Here is a 10,233-nt window from a genome sequence, read left to right on the forward strand (position 1 = left end):
TGTCTTCTTTTTCGTGAACAGATTACACTGTTAAGTCAAGAGGACACAACACTGCGTCTACCTGACCCCGACAGATGGTAGTGTGTTCATTCTAATCACTAGATGGGAATTTAACACTATAAATACTGAACCAACACAAAATCCAGAGTCACTCAGTGTACACAGACGCGTTCATGTCATAATCTCCATGCTGAACAGACACTAAATAGAGAACTATGACTCTATAATAATCGTTCCGACTGTGGAAACATGAAAAGTGCCTCCAAGAAGGTTGCTGTTTGTGAAGGATGAATGATTTGGAGAATAATCCAGATTTTAATGACAACAAACCCCAAAGGTTCATCTGTTCATTTTTAGAGAGCTTTGAGGTACATTTAACCCTGGTAAAGCGTTCTTATTTAAAAGAAGAATAATAATAAGAAGAAGAAGGTTCCAGTTCACTATATTGTTGTTGTTGTTGTTGTTGTTTGCTTTGTAACCTGCCTATTTCCTGTGCACCATGTCTTCATATGGTCTTTCCTGGGCCCTTGGTGTTAGAGAACACGGTGTTAAATTCACCGCTGCTTAAGAGTTTATTTTTAAAACGTGTAGATGATCATTCTATACAGCTTTAAACTATTTTGTACTTCATGCGCGTGCTCATTACGCCACCACGCGCGTTTAAACTTCTGCATGTATGACGTGTTTGGTTTTTCACAACAACAACAAAAAAATGCATTTAATTTTGTAAATGCTTCGCATGGCTATTTGGTTGCTGTTGTTGTTTTTTTTTTGTTGTTGTTTGTTTTGTTTTTTTCTATTTCTTTTCCACAATGCGGGTGTTATTTGTGGAATAGTGTGAGGCGAGCGCGCGCCACGGCTCTGACATCAGCCTCCCTAAAAAGGCCTGCTATCGCCGATCGAACATTTCGATTGCAAGCGAAAGCGATTTGCATATTGATCACTCTCTCTCTCTCCTTCTCTCTCTCTCTCTCTCTTTCTCTTTCTCCCTCCTTCCCTTCTCTTTCTTTTCAGCAGTAGCACGCCGCGGATCCATATCAAGCGCGCGCCGAGTGAAGCTAACCGAACGCACGCGACAGCACAGAAACGGATGCGACTTTTTTTTCCCGACTTTCTGGGGATTTTTTTATTTATTTATTTATTTTTTGGAAAACGCTCGTTTTTGCTTTGGTATCTTCTGGTCGGATGTGGAGGCTCATGGAAACGCCCATTATATGAAAGAGGAGGAGGAGGAGGAGGAGGAAGTGGAGGTGATGAAGGTGGTGGAGGAGGACGCGCGCGCGAGGAAGACGCAAGGCAATGCTTCTTGGAAGAAAGTGAAGATTTGCATGATAGAAACGTTGGGATTTTGAATTTTTCTGATGTGCCTAAATATCATAGATGAGGTGTTTATTCTTTGTGCATGCGCGCGCAGCGTTAAGAACACATTTGGACAAAGGTAAAAAACATTTAAAAAAAACAAAAAAAATGAAATGATAGTTCGTAAAAAGAGGGCAAAGCAGCTTCTCCCGGAGGATGAGAGAGCGAGAGAGAGAGAGAGAGAGAGAGAGAGAGGGGGGGGGGAAATGGTCTTTAAATGCATGCACTGACATTTCGCTTCCTGCAGAGATTTGCAGAGTTGAGGGAGGGGGCGAGCAGCAAGAGAAATTATTGGCACGAGACCAAAATCTAAAAAGAGCTCAGCTTTAGGTCCATCAGCAAAACATCTTCAGGCTGTTTAAAATACAAAAATAATATTCCTTTATTATTATTATTATTATTATTATTATTATTATTATTATTATTATTATTATTCGTTTACACTAAAAATGTACCACTGATCAAAATAACCGCGCGTGCAGGAATGTTTTCACTGGAATCATTCGTTGTTTTGTTGAAGTCGGAAGTGAACATAAATGCTCATTTTTGGCTTTTTCTTTTCTTTTTCTTTTTCTTTTCAAAGTGAATCTATGTTGATAATAATACAAATTATATTATAAAATAAAAATATATAAATCAGAACAGATCCGAAATCACACTAGTGGTGGTGAAGATGCTTTAATAGCATCTTTAAAGCAGCATCAGTGTGTTATATCATTAGATTGTTCATTATAATAACATACGCAAGGCCCAAAACAACTCCAGTGCAGTATTTGTGTATTCAATTAGCTCTGCTGCTTTTGTATTTATATAAATGTATATACTTACACATAAATGATCATTTGTCGTAAAATAGCTCTAGCTGTTGTTTTATGCTTGCTTCGACTTTTAGGAACGCGCTTGTCTTCCATCCCCTATATTTAGACTTGACCAAGAATACACACCTGCGGTTCACCGGTCGAGCATCATGTGTGTGTGTGTGTGTGTGTGTGTGTGTGTGTGTGTGTGTGTGTGTGTGTGTGTGCAAAACATAGCTTGAGTATTCTTTTAAATTTCCAGACTGTACGACTGTTTTTTTATCCCGAAGCTAGGCTGTATGATAACAACGCAAACTGATTAAAGTACTATTTTATCGGACTGAGGAGTTTATTGGAGTTTATTGGAGTTTATTGGAGTTTAGGGAGTTAAAAGCAGACCAGGCTTGAGCGCACTGTCACAGGAAGATCTATTTAAATCTTTTTGGTCTTTTGTGTGCAGTGATGTTAAATCTCTGATCAGGATTTTTGGCTCTTTCACGTTCCAATATTTACAATACAATTGGCTAATAATAATAATAATAATAATAATAATAATAATAATAATAATAATAATCTGTGTGTGCAGCTTGTTATGCGTCACATCACGTGTGATAAATATCTTTCTTGATCTTAAGACTTTTGGATATTGATACTGAGATTTTAGTCAGAATCATTCAATATTAAATAGTCATGAAATAGTCATGAAATATTTCGGACAGTTTTAGCACATTGATGAGATGAGAGAGATGTGTGATTACTCAGAAATCTCAGCCCTGTCCTCGCGCTCACGGCTTTCGGCTTTCATTAGCTCACAGTATAAAAGCTGCACTTTACAGAATAAACACAATCATGATGATGATGATGATGATGATGATGATGATGTGATCCTCTTGCTGGATCCTGGGTCCTGTACAGTCTGTGTTTAAGTGTTGTTTTTCTCCTCGGTGAGTACTTTACTGTAGGCCTCATCGCTGCACCACAAAATGGCCGTGTTGCTCCGTTTTTAGAACCATTTCTCCCGGAAGTATTACTGCAAATAATGAGTAAGAGCTACTGAACTCGTACGAAATGTTAACACGGTGTAAGGTCGGGCTGAGAGTCGGAATTAGCCTACAGAAAGCCGAATGTCCCTTCTCGCTCGTGCTCGTTAGTTTTCCTCCACATCATGAGGGGCTTTGATCAAACTGTGTAAACAAAATCACCAAATTACAGTAATCTGATGAGATTAGATTACCAGAAGGAGCTCCAAAATACAACCTTCTTACTATTGCGCTACATTTATTAATAATGTGTTAATTATTACATATAAAATATTATTACTCTGAAAGGAAGGCAAACAACAGAGCAGCTATGTTTAAATATATATATATATATATATATATATATATATATATATATATATATATATATATAGATAGATAGATAGATAGATAGATAGATAGATAGATAGATAGATAGGCTATAGAGGAAAATGTTCTCTTGCTGTGTTTTTGTTTGGTTTTCTTTAGTTTTGGGATATGTGTGTGTTTAATGAGACTCGAGCACAAAATCCTTCCAAACTGCAGATGATAAAATATCCACAACTCACTGCTTCAATAAGTGTAAATATTCCCAAGTCTCGTGTGAGGGTTATTTTCTGGACTTTTATAGAAACAGGCAATAAAGCATGACTTCACTTCACTTCACTTCACTTCACTTCACAGTCCTGGGTAATAAATAAGCATTAGTTTGATAATTCTTCACATCTACACCGGACTGGAGTGATCACGTAATTAACAACCGATCAATCTGAGGATCAATCCCGCTCACTTTCCCCGAGCCTCAGCGCCTCGATCATCTTTATATACTTCCAGAAATGTGTATATATATTTATTATTATTATTATTATTGTATATTTCAGTCATGATCATGCGGTTGAATTTTACTGAATTAAATAAATCCAGACACGCTTCAGATTCAGACTCAGATTCCACATCGTTAGACAGCGACGACTTTTAATCTTCATATAACGATCATTGTTCTCGTTAATAACGGCACAGAGACGTTACACACATAGTCTACCATTATACACAATTATATACTATTATATTGCGTTTATTACGTTTATTTATTAGCAACATTTATTTTAAATATATAACTACGAACGAATAAATAACTGCAGTCAAACACCCGAAATAATAATAATAATAATAATAATAATAATAATAATAATAATAATAATAATAATAATACGTAAATAAGTAGTATGATTTGCTTTTGTTCTATTGGGTGATTTTATTTTCTGTAACTTTGTCTTTTCTGGATTTTACTGCATTATTTCGGCATTTATTTTTCCAGTACTCATTAAGAAACTCTCATGTTTGTGTTATGAAACATTCCGGTAAAATGTCCTTGTTGAACATTCAGCCGTTATTAAAATCATTTAATATTTATCTATCCTAAACAGTCTTATTCGTTTCTTATCAAAGCGAGGAGGACTTTGTTTATTGGTCATTAACGCAGCTCTTCGTGTTCCTTCATTACAGCGACAGTAAGAACAGTGCATCATTTCGCTCTTCAGAATGAGACATGTTTGTGTTTTATTTACTAAAACTGCGTGAAGGTGAAGATGGATCATCTGAAACGCGTTCATCCTGCTGTGTATTTTTCTTCCCTGCTTCTGGATCATTTTTCCTCTTTAGCTTTTAGCCTGGACTTGTTTTTCTTTTCTCTTTTAAACAGATCGATAGGCGATGTGGGAACTTTTCCTCTTCCTGTGCTTCGCAGGTCGGATTTTATATTGCGACGGCAATTCAAAAATCATTTTAATCGCTTTTTATTGTTATGTTTTAAACATAGGCTATAACCATAGTCTTGCCGCTCTATTCCTACACACACACACACACACACACACACACACACACACGGTGTGAATGAAAAATGAAAAATATCGACCACTATGAGAAGGGTGCAGATGCTTTACATTATTATTTTATTTATTTATGTTATAATCATCAGGCGAGTTCATTTTTTTTTTGTCTTTTGACTGTTTGTCAGTAATGATCATCTCTCCTGACCCGAGAGTAATGCAGGCTGAAAATACCAAAACGCGACACAACAAAAGTCTAAGTTTGTTTCTCTGTAGGTTCTGGGAGCTCCAGTGTGTGTCCAATCTAATCCTCTGGACAATAATAATAATAATAATAATAATAATAATAATAATAATAATAATAATAATAATAAACACTGATATATGCATTAAATATTTCATGGATTATTAAATTGAGACAGTTCGCTCTTTAAAGTGTTTCCCAGACCAGGGCGTTAGCTAACACTTGAAGCTTGATACACCCCCCGCCCCCCCCCCCCCCCCCGCCCCCCATTGATCCGTTACCATGGAAACGAAGTTGTCACGCGCCAGTGGGGGATTGTTTGTAAACTGTTTATTTAAATATAGAAATCGCACCGACGTAACAATCAATACGTGACTGGATCATCACCATGAGGGTTACAGGATCACCTACACCGAGCTTTTACACACACACACACACACACACACACACACACACACACACACACACACACACAAACAAACAAACTAAATGTCTTTTAATCATGGACTATTTACAAGAACAAAATCCAACCGCTCAACTCTAGAACACTTTAATTTATTTTATTTACTTGTTTGTTTGTTTGTAGATTTATTTATTTATCTATTTATTTTTCTATCTGTTTATTTATTTATTGGTTTGTATGTTTATTGATACCATGACAGCTTTTATTCCTGATCTTTTATTCCTAATGAAATCCCCTCCCCTTTTATGAAGCTAATCCAACTCTTCAAATATGAAGCATATTTATTTATTTGTCTGTTTGTTCATTTGTTTGTTTGTTTTTTATTTTCTGTTTGTTTGTGACAGCTTTTTATTCTTGATCTTTCCGACGAAGCCCAAACCAGTTAAACAGTGTTAAACTGTGCATGACCCTTTCCCCCAAACAAACAAACAAGTAAACAATCAAATATGATTTTTTTTAAACATGCTCCTTGTTATGAACATAATAATGATTCGATTATGAAAAACATTTATTTATTTGTTTGTTTGTCTATCTATGTTTTTGTTTGTTTGCTTATTTCTTCATCCATTTATTTATTATTTCAATAAAATTAAGAGGTCAATTAGGCTACTTATAATGAGAAAATAATATGTATACCATCCTGTGTACCCTGTAATGTTAGTAACATCATGGGTGGGCCCCCGGCTGGGCTTCATGGACCCCTGGGTGGGCCTGAAATCTACCGTGGGCACCACAGACACTAGCCTGTATAATATCATAGCATCATGGTTGTGTTTGTGATTTACACTTCACCACCCTCGCTGCCGCCGCATGTGGTGTGTGTGTGTGTGTCTGTCTGTCTGTCCTCGCTTACGTTGTAGCAGCTATAAACAGTTGTTCCCTCACCAGCCCTCTCTTTATTCTCTCTCTTTATTATCTCTAGTCTCTCTCTTTAATTTAATAAGACGCAGATTGTCATTGTTTGCCTCCAAGAAACCGCAAAAAACTTCAACCGCAAAAAACCTCAACATATCAGCGATTTTTACTGAGCTGTTACTATGGAAACGACGACCTAATAGAAGAGCGCATTCATATAAACCTGTCACTACTGCCAGAGCTGCTGTTCTAGAAAACGAATCAACATCTTCTGACCAATGTGCATGTATGTGATGATGATTAAATGCATAGCTATATGTGATCAGTAAAAATCTATCTAATCGCAAAGATTTCTTTATCATGACTCGTATAAAATCTTCTAACATGTCTGATGTGAATTCAGTGATCATGTCTGGATGTAAAAGCATGTATTCATATCGATAAATGAGTGCGTTGTAAATAAAGTGTGCTTACTTTCTCCGAGTTTATTGTTCTTTGAATCTAAACAGCCACAACAGCAGCGCACATCTGTCCTGTTTCTCTCCGCCTCAGACCTTCCTCATTAATCTATATTTCATTTCCGACCCAAAACAAAAAAAAACCTGAAGGCTGTACACATGTGGAAAATGCAGGACGTCTCCATTTCACACTGCTCAGAGTTCATACTACTGTGAGTGTACACTACGTGACCAGAAGTATGTGCGCCCCTGACCATCATATCCATATGTTCTTGTTGAACGTCCCATTCCAAATTTTGTTATAATAAGCGCCAGTATTCTGGGAAGGCTTTACACTAGATTTTGGGGCGTGTCTGTGGGGATTTGTGTTCATTCAGCTACAAGAGCGTTAGTGAGGTCGAGGTCAGGTGCTGATTTTGGAATGGTGAGGAGGCTCCAGGTCCAGTTCATCCCAAAGGTGTTCAGTGGGTTTGAGGTCAGGGCTCTGTGCAGGACACTCCAGTTCTTCTACCTTCTTCCAATCTTAGCACACCATGTCTTCATGGAGCTCGCACTTTTTGTGCACAGGAGCATCATCGTGCTGGAACAGGTTTAGTTTTCTTAGTTCCAGTGAAGGGAATCTAAAGCTGCAGTGTACAAACACATTCTATACACTTGTGTGCTTCTGACTTTGTGGTAGCAGTTTGGGGAAGAACCACATATGGGTGTGACAGTCAGGTGTCCACATACTTTTGGCCATATAGTGTAGAAACAGGGCAAGGCAATGATCAGCTTGTTTTTAAGCTACTCTCTTCTAACTACCATTATTACAACAAAGGCGATCAGACGTGACATCCAAAGGTACGTGATGTCACAAGTCAGAGCTTAAAGGGTCATGAAACCTTCCTCTTTCAGCTCAAGTCAACCTCTGAATGTTTTTGAAAAATGCAGCTTAAATGGGTGTGGATGGCTGTGTAATGAAGGGAGGGGGAGTGGGTGTGGCAGGGAAAGGCAGAGGAGGAAGCGGGGGCGGGCCTTCAGAACACTCACAATAAAGATGGATAGTGACAAAAAGTTTGCAGTGGCAGCAGTATGCAGGGCTCTGATGAGGCAGAGGACTTCTCTCCTCCCGAATCCCCAGGGTTAAATTGCGACACAATAGATAGCAGTGTAGGTTCTCCGCCCTGTCTATTTGAACCATTAGCCCCTGGCGTGACTATGGAGGAAAACAAAACACAACCGGAGACAGCGTGGATGGGAGGAGTCTCGGAATGGTAGCTAGATAATTGGCTCGAGCTTTTCACTAATAAAAGGCGAAGGCTCTTCCCTTCAACACTCTCGCTGCATAGTTTTGCACGAGTAAAATTGTTATGGTTAACAATTAGACACGTATCTCATAAGAAGGGATGGAAAAGTACTCGGGACTGAGTGCCGTATCACTGTGTAGACGCAAACTGCTTTCATGAGCAAGTCCGAAGTCCACCTGTCTCCAGTAATCATAGCTCTCCTGAATAAACACTCTGGAACTCTTACACCACTGAAACAAACACTCACGACCTATTTGAATGCGTTTCTCAGCTACTACATCTGTAAGAAAGCATCACGTGCTGTCATGAATAATTAAGAGACAGTGTGTTCTCATAGGATAAGATCACGCAGGCTCATGAATAATTATGAGACACAAACAAGTCATTGAAGTACTGTAGTGTATTGTGACGTTGCGGAAGACGAAAATAGCGGAAAAAAGCTCAAAATTAAGCATTTTTCTCCTACAATTAAAATGAACAGATGCTAAGATTGTCCTTAATGTCTGTTAAAATCTCAGAAAATGTAGTTTAGTGTTTCAGGCCTTCACCCACGCCCTCACCCACGCCTTCACCCACGCCTTCACCCACGCCCTCACCCACGCCTTCACCCACACTCTCACCCACGCCTTCACCCACGCCCTCACCCACGCCTTCACCCACGCTCTCACCCATGCCTTCACCCATACCCTCACCCACGACCTCACCCACGCTCTCACCCATGCCTTCACCCATACCCTCACCCATGCCCTCACCCACGCTCTCACCCACGACCTCACCCACGCTCTCACCCATGCCCTCATCCATGCCCTCACCCACGCTCTCACCTATGCCCTCATCCATGCCTTCACCCACGCCCTCACCCACGCTCTCACCCACGACCTCACCCACGCTCTCACCTATGCCCTCACCCACGCCCTCACCCACGCCTTCCCCCATGCCTTCACTGACGCTTCACCCATACCCTCACCTACGCCTTCACCCATGCCTTCACCCATGCCCTTACCCATGCCCTCACCCACAACTTCACCACAACTTCACCGACGCTTCGCCCATGCCCTCACCCATGCCGACTTAGGTGTATAACGACGGAATTCTCCATCAGTCCAAGCTAGCCACATTCCGACATTGAACAAACTCCACCCTCTTCCGAGTGAATAAACTCCAAACATTTATTCTCCACCAATCAGTGGATGAAAGAGGAAGAGTGTATGGAAAGACACACAGCCAGAAACACACCTACGAACCATGCTCACTGGAGCTGCTACTGTAGAGCCAGACACGCAGCCCCCACCATAACATTTAATTGGACGAACACAGGATTAGTACAGGATGAGTCATTTAAAATAATAAATGTTGGTCTTTTTCCTCCAAAGTGACGCATTATAAGAAATAGACCAGTTTTATTTAAGAGCACTTGCGCTGATATTCTAAATGTTAAGTTAGTGATGAAATGCACAGGGGGAAACATACCTTATACAGCCCTGGTATATGTTTCTTTGAAAAACAGCGCGCGCTGCACTTTGCCTCCTGAAAGGCGACGTCACAAAGGGCCCAAAGCGCGGTGGGCGGGGCCGCGCGGGATGGCGAGTGCGCATGCGCGCCGGGGGGAAATCAGCAATCAGTCAGTCAGAAGCGTCGAAGAAAAGAAACACAAGAGGAGCAGCGGCAGCAGCAGCAGGCATGGCCGCATACACGGAGAGCCCTCACACCGCCACGGCCCAGCACGCGCTGCTACAGACACGGGGGCCTTAAAATCACACGCTTTTATTTGATTCATTCCTCTTCTTTTTAACCTCTCTTTTTTGCGACCAAAAGCGATTGGATACATTTATTTATTTTTTGTTCAATATTTTTTTATCATGCTGGATGCTGGAGAATCCTTTTTTTCTTTCTTTTTCTTTAAAAAGCCAAACCAGAGTGATG

The 10,233-nt window shown here is 40.0% G+C and overlaps 1 protein-coding gene across 1 annotated transcript in view; it reads left to right on the forward strand.

The window, feature by feature from the left end:
• The first annotated feature begins 9,950 nt into the window (after nt 1–9,950).
• The window catches only part of onecut1 (one cut homeobox 1), a 17,594-nt gene continuing 17,311 nt past the window's right edge, over nt 9,951–10,233 (forward strand). Inside the window, exon 1 of the mRNA XM_017466034.3 lies at nt 9,951–10,233. This exon is cut by the window's right edge and continues 1,341 nt beyond it. The gene's annotated coding sequence lies outside the window, so the exon portion shown is untranslated.

The sequence above is a fragment of the Ictalurus punctatus genome, chromosome 4 (genome assembly GCF_001660625.3).
Source record: "Ictalurus punctatus breed USDA103 chromosome 4, Coco_2.0, whole genome shotgun sequence".
Lineage (NCBI taxonomy): Eukaryota > Metazoa > Chordata > Actinopteri > Siluriformes > Ictaluridae > Ictalurus > Ictalurus punctatus.